General features: G+C 61.9%; 1 non-coding gene across 1 annotated transcript; it reads left to right on the top strand.

Annotated features, from left to right (window-relative positions):
• The first annotated feature begins 9,336 nt into the window (after nucleotides 1-9,336).
• Nucleotides 9,337-11,151, top strand: LOC142790808 (small subunit ribosomal RNA). The gene has a single exon (XR_012889787.1). It is a non-coding gene; the product is annotated as a small subunit ribosomal RNA (ribosomal RNA).
• The last annotated feature ends 1,349 nt before the right edge of the window (nucleotides 11,152-12,500 follow it).

Genomic DNA, 12,500 nt, shown 5'->3' with positions numbered 1-12,500 from the left:
CCTGGCTGGCGGCCCACTCACTCGATCGCCATGTCTGTTTGCCACAGTTTTCCCGGTGGTGCCGCACCCGGGCTCGCCCCGGCTGACGCAGTTTTCGCGCCGCCCCGGCTGACGCGGTTTCGTGCCGCCCCGGCAGACGCGGTTTTTGCGCCGCCCCGGCTGACGCGGTTTTTGCCGCCCCGGCTGACGCGGTTTTTGCCGCCCCGGCTGACGCAGTTCGGACTTAGCACTTTTTGGCTGAGCCTGGCTGGTGGCCCACTCACTCGATCGCCATGTCTGTTAGCCACAGTTTTCCCGGTGGTGCCGCACCCGGGCTCGCCCCGGCTGACGCAGTTTTCGCGCCGCCCCGGCAGACGCGGTTTTCGCGCCGCCCCGGCTGACGCGGTTTTTGCCGCCCCGGCTGACGCAGTTCGGACTTAGCACTTTTTGGGCTGAGCCTGGCTGGCGGCCCACTCACTCGATCGCCATGTCTGTTTGCCACAGTCTTCCCGGTGGTGCCGCACCCGGGCTCGCCCCGGCAGACGCGTTTTTTTTTTCTTTCGCCCCGGCAGACGTGGTTCCCCCCCCCCCCTTTTCGCTCGCCCCGGCTGACGAGGTTTTCGCGCCGCCCCGGCTGACGCAGTTTTCGCGCCGCCCCGGCTGACGCGGTTTCGTGCCGCCCCGGCTGACGCGGTTTTCGCGCCGCCCCGGCTGACGCGGTTTTTGCGTCGCCCCGGCTGACACGGTTCGGACTTTGCACTTTTCGGCTGTGCCTGGCTGGCGGCCCACTCACTCGATCGCCATGTCTGTTTGCCACAGTTTTCCCGGTGGTGCCGCACCCGGGCTTGCCCCGGCAGACGCGTTTTTTTTTTTCTTTCGCCCCGGCTGACGCAGTTTTCGCGCCGCCCCGGCTGACGCGGTTTCGTGCCGCCCCGGCAGACGCGGTTTTTTGCGCCGCCCCGGCTGACGCGGTTTTTGCCGCCCCGGCTGACGCAGTTCGGACTTTGCACTTTTTGGCTGAGCCTGGCTGGCGGCCCACTCACTCGATCGCCATGTCTGTTTGCCACAGTTTTCCCGGTGGTGCCGCACCCGGGCTCGCCCCGGCAGACGCGTTTTTTTTTTTCTTTCGCCCCGGCTGACGCAGTTTTCGCGCCGCCCCGGCTGACGCGGTTTCGTGCCGCCCCGGCAGACGCAGTTCGGACTTGGCACTTTTCGGCTGTGCCTGGCTGGCGGCCCACTCACTCGATCGCCATGTCTGTTTGCCACAGTTTTCCCGGTGGTGCCGCACCCGGGCTCGCCCCGGCAGACGCGTTTTTTTTTTCTTTCGCCCCGGCTGACGCAGTTTTCGCGCCGCCCCGGCAGACGCGGTTTTCGCGCCGCCCCGGCAGACGCGGTTTTTTGCGCCGCCCCGGCTGACGCGGTTTTTTGCCGCCCCGGCTGACGCAGTTCGGACTTGGCACTTTTTGGCTGAGCCTGGCTGGCAGCCCACTCACTCGATCGCCATGTCTGTTTGCCACAGTTTTCCCGGTGGTGCCGCACCCGGGCTCGCCCCGGCTGACGCAGTTTTCGCGCCGCCCCGGCTGACGCGGTTTCGTGCCGCCCCGGCAGACGCGGTTTTTGCGCCGCCCCGGCTGACGCGGTTTTTGCCGCCCCGGCTGACGCGGTTTTTGCCGCCCCGGCTGACGCAGTTCGGACTTGGCACTTTTTGGCTGAGCCTGGCTGGTGGCCCACTCACTCGATCGCCATGTCTGTTAGCCACAGTTTTCCCGGTGGTGCCGCACCCGGGCTCGCCCCGGCTGACGCAGTTTTCGCGCCGCCCCGGCAGACGCGGTTTTCGCGCCGCCCCGGCTGACGCGGTTTTTGCCGCCCCGGCTGACGCAGTTCGGACTTAGCACTTTTTGGGCTGAGCCTGGCTGGCGGCCCACTCACTCGATCGCCATGTCTGTTTGCCACAGTCTTCCCGGTGGTGCCGCACCCGGGCTCGCCCCGGCAGACGCGTTTTTTTTTTCTTTCGCCCCGGCAGACGTGGTTCCCCCCCCCCTTTTCGCTCGCCCCGGCTGACGAGGTTTTCGCGCCGCCCCGGCTGACGCAGTTTTCGCGCCGCCCCGGCTGACGCGGTTTCGCGCCGCCCCGGCAGACGCGGTTTTTTGCGCCGCCCCGGCTGACGCGGTTTTTTGCCGCCCCGGCTGACGCAGTTCGGACTTGGCACTTTTTGGCTGAGCCTGGCTGGCGGCCCACTCACTCGATCGCCATGTCTGTTTGCCACAGTTTTCCCGGTGGTGCCGCACCCGGGCTCGCCCCGGCTGACGCAGTTTTCGCGCCGCCCCGGCTGACGCGGTTTCGTGCCGCCCCGGCAGACGCGGTTTTTGCGCCGCCCCGGCTGACGCGGTTTTTGCCGCCCCGGCTGACGCGGTTTTTGCCGCCCCGGCTGACGCAGTTCGGACTTAGCACTTTTTGGCTGAGCCTGGCTGGTGGCCCACTCACTCGATCGCCATGTCTGTTAGCCACAGTTTTCCCGGTGGTGCCGCACCCGGGCTCGCCCCGGCTGACGCAGTTTTCGCGCCGCCCCGGCAGACGCGGTTTTCGCGCCGCCCCGGCTGACGCGGTTTTTGCCGCCCCGGCTGACGCAGTTCGGACTTAGCACTTTTTGGGCTGAGCCTGGCTGGCGGCCCACTCACTCGATCGCCATGTCTGTTTGCCACAGTCTTCCCGGTGGTGCCGCACCCGGGCTCGCCCCGGCAGACGCGTTTTTTTTTTCTTTCGCCCCGGCAGACGTGGTTCCCCCCCCCCTTTTCGCTCGCCCCGGCTGACGAGGTTTTCGCGCCGCCCCGGCTGACGCAGTTTTCGCGCCGCCCCGGCTGACGCGGTTTCGTGCCGCCCCGGCTGACGCGGTTTTCGCGCCGCCCCGGCTGACGCGGTTTTTGCGTCGCCCCGGCTGACACGGTTCGGACTTTGCACTTTTCGGCTGTGCCTGGCTGGCGGCCCACTCACTCGATCGCCATGTCTGTTTGCCACAGTTTTCCCGGTGGTGCCGCACCCGGGCTTGCCCCGGCAGACGCGTTTTTTTTTTTTTTTCTTTCGCCCCGGCTGACGCAGTTTTCGCGCCGCCCCGGCTGACGCGGTTTCGTGCCGCCCCGGCAGACGCGGTTTTTTGCGCCGCCCTGGCTGACGCGGTTTTTGCCGCCCCGGCTGACGCAGTTCGGACTTTGCACTTTTTGGCTGAGCCTGGCTGGCGGCCCACTCACTCGATCGCCATGTCTGTTTGCCACAGTTTTCCCGGTGGTGCCGCACCCGGGCTCGCCCCGGCAGACGCGTTTTTTTTTTCTTTCGCCCCGGCTGACGCAGTTTTCGCGCCGCCCCGGCTGACGCGGTTTCGTGCCGCCCCGGCAGACGCAGTTCGGACTTGGCACTTTTCGGCTGTGCCTGGCTGGCGGCCCACTCACTCGATCGCCATGTCTGTTTGCCACAGTTTTCCCGGTGGTGCCGCACCCGGGCTCGCCCCGGCAGACGCGTTTTTTTTTTCTTTCGCCCCGGCTGACGCAGTTTTCGCGCCGCCCCGGCAGACGCGGTTTTCGCGCCGCCCCGGCAGACGCGGTTTTTTGCGCCGCCCCGGCTGACGCGGTTTTTTGCCGCCCCGGCTGACGCAGTTCGGACTTGGCACTTTTTGGCTGAGCCTGGCTGGCGGCCCACTCACTCGATCGCCATGTCTGTTTGCCACAGTTTTCCCGGTGGTGCCGCACCCGGGCTCGCCCCGGCTGACGCAGTTTTCGCGCCGCCCCGGCTGACGCGGTTTCGTGCCGCCCCGGCAGACGCGGTTTTTGCGCCGCCCCGGCTGACGCGGTTTTTGCCGCCCCGGCTGACGCGGTTTTTGCCGCCCCGGCTGACGCAGTTCGGACTTAGCACTTTTCGGCTGAGCCTGGCTGGTGGCCCACTCACTCGATCGCCATGTCTGTTAGCCACAGTTTTCCCGGTGGTGCCGCACCCGGGCTCGCCCCGGCTGACGCAGTTTTCGCGCCGCCCCGGCAGACGCGGTTTTCGCGCCGCCCCGGCTGACGCGGTTTTTGCCGCCCCGGCTGACACGGTTCGGACTTTGCACTTTTCGGCTGTGCCTGGCTGGCGGCCCACTCACTCGATCGCCATGTCTGTTTGCCACAGTTTTCCCGGTGGTGCCGCACCCGGGCTTGCCCCGGCAGACGCGTTTTTTTTTTCTTTCGCCCCGGCTGACGCAGTTTTCGCGCCGCCCCGGCTGACGCGGTTTCGTGCCGCCCCGGCAGACGCGGTTTTTTGCGCCGCCCCGGCTGACGCGGTTTTTGCCGCCCCGGCTGACGCAGTTCGGACTTTGCACTTTTTGGCTGAGCCTGGCTGGCGGCCCACTCACTCGATCGCCATGTCTGTTTGCCACAGTTTTCCCGGTGGTGCCGCACCCGGGCTCGCCCCGGCAGACGCGTTTTTTTTTTCCTTCGCCCCGGCAGACGTGGTTCCCCCCCCCCCTCCGTCTTTCTTTTTGTTTTTTTTTTCGCCGCGGCTGAAGTGGATTTTTCGGTGCCTCGACGCCCCGGTAGTCGCGGTTTTTCCGTTTCCGCACGGCCCCGGCTGACGCTGCTCGGTCACAGTCGCCTTTTGTGGTGATTGCAGACTTCTTGAGCGCGGGTGTTTTTTTTTTTGTTGTTGTTGTTGTTTTATTACGCATTCGCTCCAGCAGACGCTGTTTAGACTTTTTGTTTCCTCTTTTATCCTGCGACGAGGTGACGAGGTTTATTCGGTGCCCCGCCGCCCCGGCTGAAGTGATTTTTCCTGTCCCGTGCCGCCCCGGCTGACGCGGTTGGGACTTCGCGTTTGTTCGGCCGCCACGGGTTTTGGCGCACTCGCTCGGTTGCTTGTTGTTGCCACTTGTTGCGAACCCAGGTTTCTTGAGCGAGCGCGGGCGTTTTTTCTTCCTTTCTTTCTTTGTTCTATGTGTTAGCGAATCGGCCTTTAATATCACACGAGGACTCACAACCAACAATTTTCAGTTTGAAGTGTAAATAATCTGCAGGTGTTGACGTAACTGACTTGCCCCGTACCCTTGAGTACATCCATGAAGTTCTCGTAGTACTACTAAATCGCATTATTCCAAGTGGAGAAATTCCCATAAATTTGCAAACCTCTACACGAAAATCGGTGCGCGTGATAAAGTTGAAAATTATCGTCCGATATCAAATGTGCCTTCTATAACACAAATTCTAGGAAAAAAAAAAAAACACTTGTTCGCCGTTTTCTGCGCCGTGACTGGCAGCACTCCGGCGAAGCGAAACGGGGTCGATTCGAGCACGATATCGGCGTCTTTCGACGTGCTCGCCGGCGACCGTCGCACGAGTACGTCGCACGAGCGCGTCTGCCGGGGCGCCGTTTGCGAAGCCGACGCAAAAGTGGGAACCGCCGCTCGGATGATCGCCGCTTTCGGCAGAGTGAGTGTTGGCACTCCGGGGAAGCGAAACAGCGTGAATGCGCCCACGAAATCGGCGTATTTTGAAGTGACCGCCGGCGACCGTCGCACGAGTACGGTAAACCGCGTCAGCCGGGGCGTAGTTCGGGACGCCGACGAAAAAGTGGGAAGCGCAACTCGGATCTTCGCCGTTTTTGCAGGAGTGAGTGGCGGCCCTCCTGCGAGACCAAGAAGCATCGATTCGTGCACGAATTCGGCGCCTTTCGACGTGATCGCCGGCGACCGTCGCTCGAGTAGGGCAAACCGCGTCTGCCGGGGCGGGCTTCGGGACGCCGATGCGAAAGTGGGAAACGCTGCTCGGATGTTCGCCGTTTTTGGCCGAGTGAGTGCTGGCACTCGGGCGAAGCCAAACGGGGCCGATTACGGCACGATATCGGCGTCTTTCGACGTGCCCGCCGGCGACCGTCGCACGAGTACGGTAAACCGCGTCAGCCCGGGCGGAGTTCGGGACGCCGATGCGAAAGTGGAGAACGCCGCTCGGATCTTCGCCGTTTTTGGAGGAGTGAGTGGCGGCACTCCGGAGAAGCCAAGGAGCGCCAATTAGCGCACGATATCGGCGTCTTTCGACGCGCTCGCCGGCGACCGTCGCACGAGTAGGGCAAACCGCGTCTGCCGGGGCGGGGTTTACGACGCCGACGCAAAAGTGGGAACCGCCGCTCGGATGTTGGCCGTTTTTGGCAGAGTGAGTGCTGGCACTCCGGCGACGCGAAAGAGCGCGAATGCGCCCACGAAAGTGGCGTATTTGGACGTGCTTGACGGCGACCGCTGCAGGAGTACGAAAAACCACGTCAGCCGGGGCGAGCGACCCACGGCGGTCTGGGTGCTTATCGCTGCTATTATAGGGGCACCCCGGCAGACGCAGAAAAAAAAAAATTTTTTTTCGACCTTCTTTTTTGCTGGTCGAGCTCGGGTAACCCAGGTCGCAATGGGAGCCGCGCACGAAAGCGGCGTCGCGAGACGCGTTCGCGGTCGCTAGTCGCACGAGCTCGGCAACCGCGTCAGCCGGCGCGGAGTTCGGGATGCCGACGGCTAAGTGGGTACCGCTGCTCGGATGTTCGCCGTTTTTGGCCGAGTGAGTGCTGGCACTCCGGTGAAGCCAAGGAGCGCCAATTCGTGCACGATATCGGCGTCTTTCGACGTGCCCGCCGGCCACCGCCGCACGAGTACGGCAAACCGCGTCTGCCGGGGCGGGGTTTGCGACGCGTACGCAATAGTGGGAACCGTCGCTCGGATGTTCGTCGTCTTTGGCCGAGCGAGTGCTGGCACTCCGGCGAAGCGAAACGGGGCCGATTCGGGCACGATATCGGCGTATTTCGACGTGCTCGCCGGCGACCGTCGCACGAGTACGGCAAAGCGCGTCTGCCGGGGCGAGGTTTGCGACGCCGACGAAAAAGTGGGAAGCGCCGCTCGGATCTTCGCCGTTTTTGCAGGAGTGAGTGGCGGCCCTCCTGCGAGACCAAGAAGCATCGACTCGCGCACGATATCGGTGTCTTTCGACGTGCCCGCCGGCCACCGCCGCACGAGTACGGCAAACCGCGTATGCCGGGGCGGGGTTGGCGACGCCGACGCAAAAGTGGGAACCGCCACTAGGATGTTCGCCGTTTTTGGCAGAGTGAGTGCTGGCACTCCGGCGAAGCGAAAGAGCGCGAATGCGCCCACGAAAGTGGCGTGTTTGGACGTGCTTGACGACGACCACCGCAGGAAAACGAAAAACCACGTCAGCCGGGGCGAGCGACCCATGGCGGTCTGGGTGCTTATCGCTGCTATTATAGGGGCACCCCGGCAGACGCAAAAAAAAAAAAATTTTTTTTTCGACATTCTTTTTTGCTCGTCGACCTCGGGTGACCCAGGTCGCAGTGGGAGCCGCGCACGAAAGCGGCGTCGCGAGACGGCTTCGCGGTCGCTAGTCGCACGAGCTCGGCAACCGCGTCTGCCGGGGCGGAGTTCGGGACGCCGACGGCTAAGTGGGAACCGCCGCTCGGATGTTCGCCGTTTGTGGCCGAGTGAGTGCTGGCACTCCGGCGAAGCCAAACGGGGCCGATTCCGGCACGATATCGGCGTCTTTCTACGTGCTCGCCGGCGACCGTCGCACGAGTACGGCAAAGTGCGTCTGCCGGGGCGGGGTTTGCGACGCGTACGCAATAGTGAGAACCGTCGCTCGGATGTTCGTCGTCTTTCGCCGAGCCAGTGCTGGCACTCCGGCGAAGCCGAACGGAGCCGATTCGGGCACGATATCGGCGTCTTTCCACGTGCTCGCCGGCGACCGTCGCACGAGTACGGTAAACCGCGTCAGCCGGGGCGGAGTTCGGGACGCCGATGCGAAAGTGGGAAGCGCCGCTCGGATCTTCGCCGTTTTTGGAGGAGTCAGTGGCGGCACTCCTGTGAAGCCAAGGTGCGCCAATTCGCGCACGATATCGGCGTCTTTCGACGTGCCCGCCGGCCACCGTCGCACGAGTACGGCAAACCTCGTCTGCCGGGGCGGGGTTTGCGACGCCGACGCAAAAGTGGGAACCGCCGCTCGGATGTTCGCCGTTTTTGGCAGAGTGAGTGCTGGCACTCCGGCGAAGCGAAAGAGCGTGAATGCGCCCACGAAAGTAGCGTATTTGGACGTGCTTGACGGCGACCGCCGCAGGAGTACGAAAAACCACGTCAGCCGGGGCGAGCGACCCACGGCGGTCTGGGTGCTTATCGCTGCTATTATAGGGGCACCCCGGCAGACGCAGAAAGAAAAAAAAAATGGGGACATGGCGTGCGTCACCGTGCGGCTTCGCAGCGTTGCCGAAGTCGCCGAGCCCTTCGACTGAGCCGAACGGCGGACAGGGAACGTTGGTCGGCCGTTCTAACCTGTCGGTGCCACGCCGAGACGTCGTTAAGGAAAACCGCGTCGTGGGCCTCTACGACGCCGTCGATTCGTTGTACGTTTGGTGTCCAGCGTGTCGGCGGCGAGTAGCGGACACGTCGTTCACGACTTCGGTCTTTCGCAGTCGACGCGAACTTGCGGAGAGTCGTGGTGCCTCACGTTTTCGGCAGAAACCGCGGCGGAATTTTCCCGTGCGTGCGCGCACGACCTCGGTGCTGTGCCGTCAGCGTAGTGTTGCACAAACTCGTGGCCTACCCAAGGTGCGGTACGTTTGCGGCCGTATCCTCGGTGGCAATTTCGTGAGTAGGGTCGCAAATTCTACGACCTCGGCGGGTTTGAGAGCGACGTAGACTTGTGGCACGCTCAACGTGCCACACGTTTCGGGGCACACCCGCGGTGAAATTTTCTCGAGTACGCTCGTATTAGTGCCCAAGGAGGTCTGGGTACTTATCGCTGCTATTATGTGGGGGTTCTCGTGAGCGGCGTACGCGAAAGCGACCGGGTGTCTGATATGCGGCGGGCTTCGGCCTCGTCAAGCGTGTCCTCGGGTCTGCTCCAGGGGAATCCACGGCAGTCGTCTGCAGCCTCATCCGCTTGATGCGTTAGGGGCTGGTTGTCGGACGGTGCCGTTTTACCACGATATCGAGGTGTGTTCCGTGTCGTCCTCGGGCGATTCAGATGCGAAAGCGCCGAAGACGCGGGCGTGACCCGTCGTCTGGCGGCTTTGCGGTCTCGGCTCCGTTGCTAGTTCCGGCCGGTCCACCGACAGTGCAGCGGGCTTGGGCAACCCGCACGGCGCGACCGAGTCGATGCAACGAAAAAGAGCGAGCATGAACGTGCTTCTTGCCGCACGGCTCCCACTCGTCTTTCGGGAAGGTTGTGCCGTAGCGAGCTCGAACGCCGTCATCTCGGAGTGCAAAATAAGCGTGTTGGGGCGCCTGAAGGTGGCCTCCGCCGCACACAGACTGCGTCCGGCCCGCCGAAGGCGAGGACGGACGCGCAGTCGAACGATTACCTGGTTGATCCTGCCAGTAATCATATGCTTGTCTCAAAGATTAAGCCATGCATGTCTAAGTACATGCCGAAATAAGGCGAAACCGCGAATGGCTCATTAAATCAGTTATGGTTCCTTAGATCGTTTCTTCCTACTTGGATAACTGTGGCAATTCTAGAGCTAATACATGCAGTGAGCCTGGAGCCCTTTGGGTAACGGGTGCTTTTATTAGACCAAGATCGATCGGGTTTCGGCCCGTATTGTGTGGTGACTCTGGATAACTTTGTGCTGATCGCATGGCCACGAGCCGGCGACGTTTCTTTCAAGTGTCTGCCTTATCAACTTTCGATGGTAGGTTACTTGCTTACCATGGTTGTTACGGGTAACGGAGAATCAGGGTTCGATTCCGGAGAGGGAGCCTGAGAAACGGCTACCACATCCAAGGAAGGCAGCAGGCGCGCAAATTACCCACTCCCGGCACGGGGAGGTAGTGACGAAAAATAACAATACGGGACTCTTTTGAGGCCCCGTAATTGAAATGAGTACACTCTAAATCCTTTAACGAGGATCAATTGGAGGGCAAGTCTGGTGCCAGCAGCCGCGGTAATTCCAGCTCCAATAGCGTATACTAAAGCTGCTGCGGTTAAAAAGCTCGTAGTTGGATCTCAGTTCCAGACGAGTAGTGCATCTACCCGATGCGACGGCTCGGACTGAACATCATGCCGGTTCTTTCTTGGTGCACTTCATTGTGTGCCTCGAGATGGCCGGTGCTTTTACTTTGAAAAAATTAGAGTGCTCAACGCAGGCGAGTCGCCTGAATAAACTTGCATGGAATAATAGAACAAGACCTCGTTTCTGTTCTGTTGGTTTTTGGAATACGAGGTAATGATTAAGAGGGACGGACGGGGGCATTCGTATTGCGGCGCTAGAGGTGAAATTCTTGGACCGTCGCAAGACGAACTACTGCGAAAGCATTTGCCAAGAATGTTTTCATTGATCAAGAACGAAAGTCAGAGGTTCGAAGGCGATCAGATACCGCCCTAGTTCTGACCATAAACGATGCCAACCAGCGATCCGCCTGAGTTACTCAAATGACTCGGCGGGCAGCTTCCGGGAAACCAAAGTATTTGGGTTCCGGGGGAAGTATGGTTGCAAAGCTGAAACTTAAAGGAATTGACGGAAGGGCACCACCAGGAGTGGAGCCTGCGGCTTAATTTGACTCAACACGGGAAAACTTACCCGGCCCGGACACTGGGAGGATTGACAGATTGAGAGCTCTTTCTTGATTCGGTGGATGGTGGTGCATGGCCGTTCTTAGTTGGTGGAGCGATTTGTCTGGTTAATTCCGATAACGAACGAGACTCTAGCCTATTAAATAGGTGCGGGGTTCCCAGCACCTTACAACCTTCTTAGAGGGACAAGCGGCTCCTAGCCGCACGAAACAGAGCAATAACAGGTCTGTGATGCCCTTAGATGTCCGGGGCCGCACGCGCGCTACACTGAAGGAAGCAGCGTGTCTTTATCCCTGTCTGAAAAGACTGGGTAACCCGTGGAACTTCTTTCGTGATTGGGATAGGGGCTTGCAATTGTTCCCCTTGAACGAGGAATTCCCAGTAAGCGCGAGTCATAAGCTCGCGTTGATTACGTCCCTGCCCTTTGTACACACCGCCCGTCGCTACTACCGATTGAATGATTTAGTGAGGTCTTCGGACCGATGTCCGGCGCGGCCTTTCGGTTGCGCCGGTCTGTTGGAAAGATGACCAAACTTGATCATTTAGAGGAAGTAAAAGTCGTAACAAGGTTTCCGTAGGTGAACCTGCGGAAGGATCATTAACGGATTGTGAAGGGTGAGCGCCTCGGCTGCGTCTGCGCCCGACACTTTCTGCCGCTGACCCCGTTTGGACGCGGGGTCGGCTTTTCCCCACGGGGCTGCCTGAATGTGGAGCGGCACCCCGTGACAAATTGTTGCGCCCAGCGGACGCCAACACCGCGACCTTGGACGGTCGGCCAGGTGGCGGACGCGGGTACAAACGGCGCAACGCACTCATAGGTCGGCTTTCGACCCGCCACTGCACCGTGGCTCGAAGCGCTCGAAATGCGCGACCCGACCGCTGCGGGACCGCCTAGTACTGTAAACAGGAGCGGCGGAGCGCGAACGGCGAGTCGTGGTTACGTCGGTAGAAGGCGAGGCTGCGCGTTCCCGAAACGCCAGCCGAGTGCCCTCCCGACCGTTCGAGCGTGCAAGAACGAGACCCGACAATCGCGCGGCGACTGCCAAGTACGAGAGGAACGGCACAAGCGTCGGCGGTCGGTCAAGGAACTGGCGATGTGACGGGTCCGCTGTGCACCAGTGCATACCGTCCCGCCGTCCGCGGCAAGCGCCTCCGCGTCCTCGGGTGACGGAGGCTGCCGGTCGGTTCTTGCAGGCGAGGGATCTCGCTGGCACCGGTTCGCGTTGACGCGCGGCCGGTCATGGCACGGCGATGCGACGGCCGAGGTGCGCAGTACTCGATGGAGGAACCGCACGCTCCGATGACCGTCCCGCCCTCCGCGGCGTATGCGTACCGACCGTAATGGTTGCAGCAGCGCCGGCCGGCTTTTGAATTCGCCACACGAAACACGGTGCGAGATCGCGGTTAGGGGAGCGTCGACGTTGCCAGGCGTTTTGCTTGCTGCCGAGGGAAAGGCGGCACGGCCACGTCGCGCTCGTCGCGATTAGCGGGTCTGCGCGCTTTGGGAAGGTGCCGCAACGACTTGCCGAAAGAGGAAGCACGGAAGAACGAGGGACTTGGACGTCCCGACAATTGAACGCACTTGCGGCCAGGCCCTTGCTGGCTTCGTTCTTCCGCCTCGAGTAGGCTCGTACGCGGCTCCGGCGCCGAAAGTGGTCCTTGGCACCGACTTCGGTGGACGTGGGAAGTGCCGCGCAAGTACGGCGCGCCTGGCTCCACCTGTTGGCTAAAGTAAGCAGCCGGATCGGCATTTTGGTGTGCGGTGGCAAACCGTGGATGCGAAAAAAGCTTGTGCGATTTCGTGGAACAAAAAGCGGGGGTCCCCCTTTTTATGCGGAGGAGACCGACCCGCCCGCCGTGGTGAACCGCGACGCCACGGTAAAAACGGGAGAGGCTTGTCGATGGGACCGTGCATCCCGCGCTCCACGGAGGCCGGGAGGCGGCCGCCCG

The sequence above is a fragment of the Rhipicephalus microplus genome, unplaced genomic scaffold (assembly GCF_043290135.1).
Source record: "Rhipicephalus microplus isolate Deutch F79 unplaced genomic scaffold, USDA_Rmic scaffold_124, whole genome shotgun sequence".
In the NCBI taxonomy this organism is placed as follows: Eukaryota; Metazoa; Arthropoda; class Arachnida; order Ixodida; family Ixodidae; genus Rhipicephalus; species Rhipicephalus microplus.
Note: the sequence above shows the minus strand (reverse complement) of the source record. Positions and strands in the feature narration are given on the sequence as shown.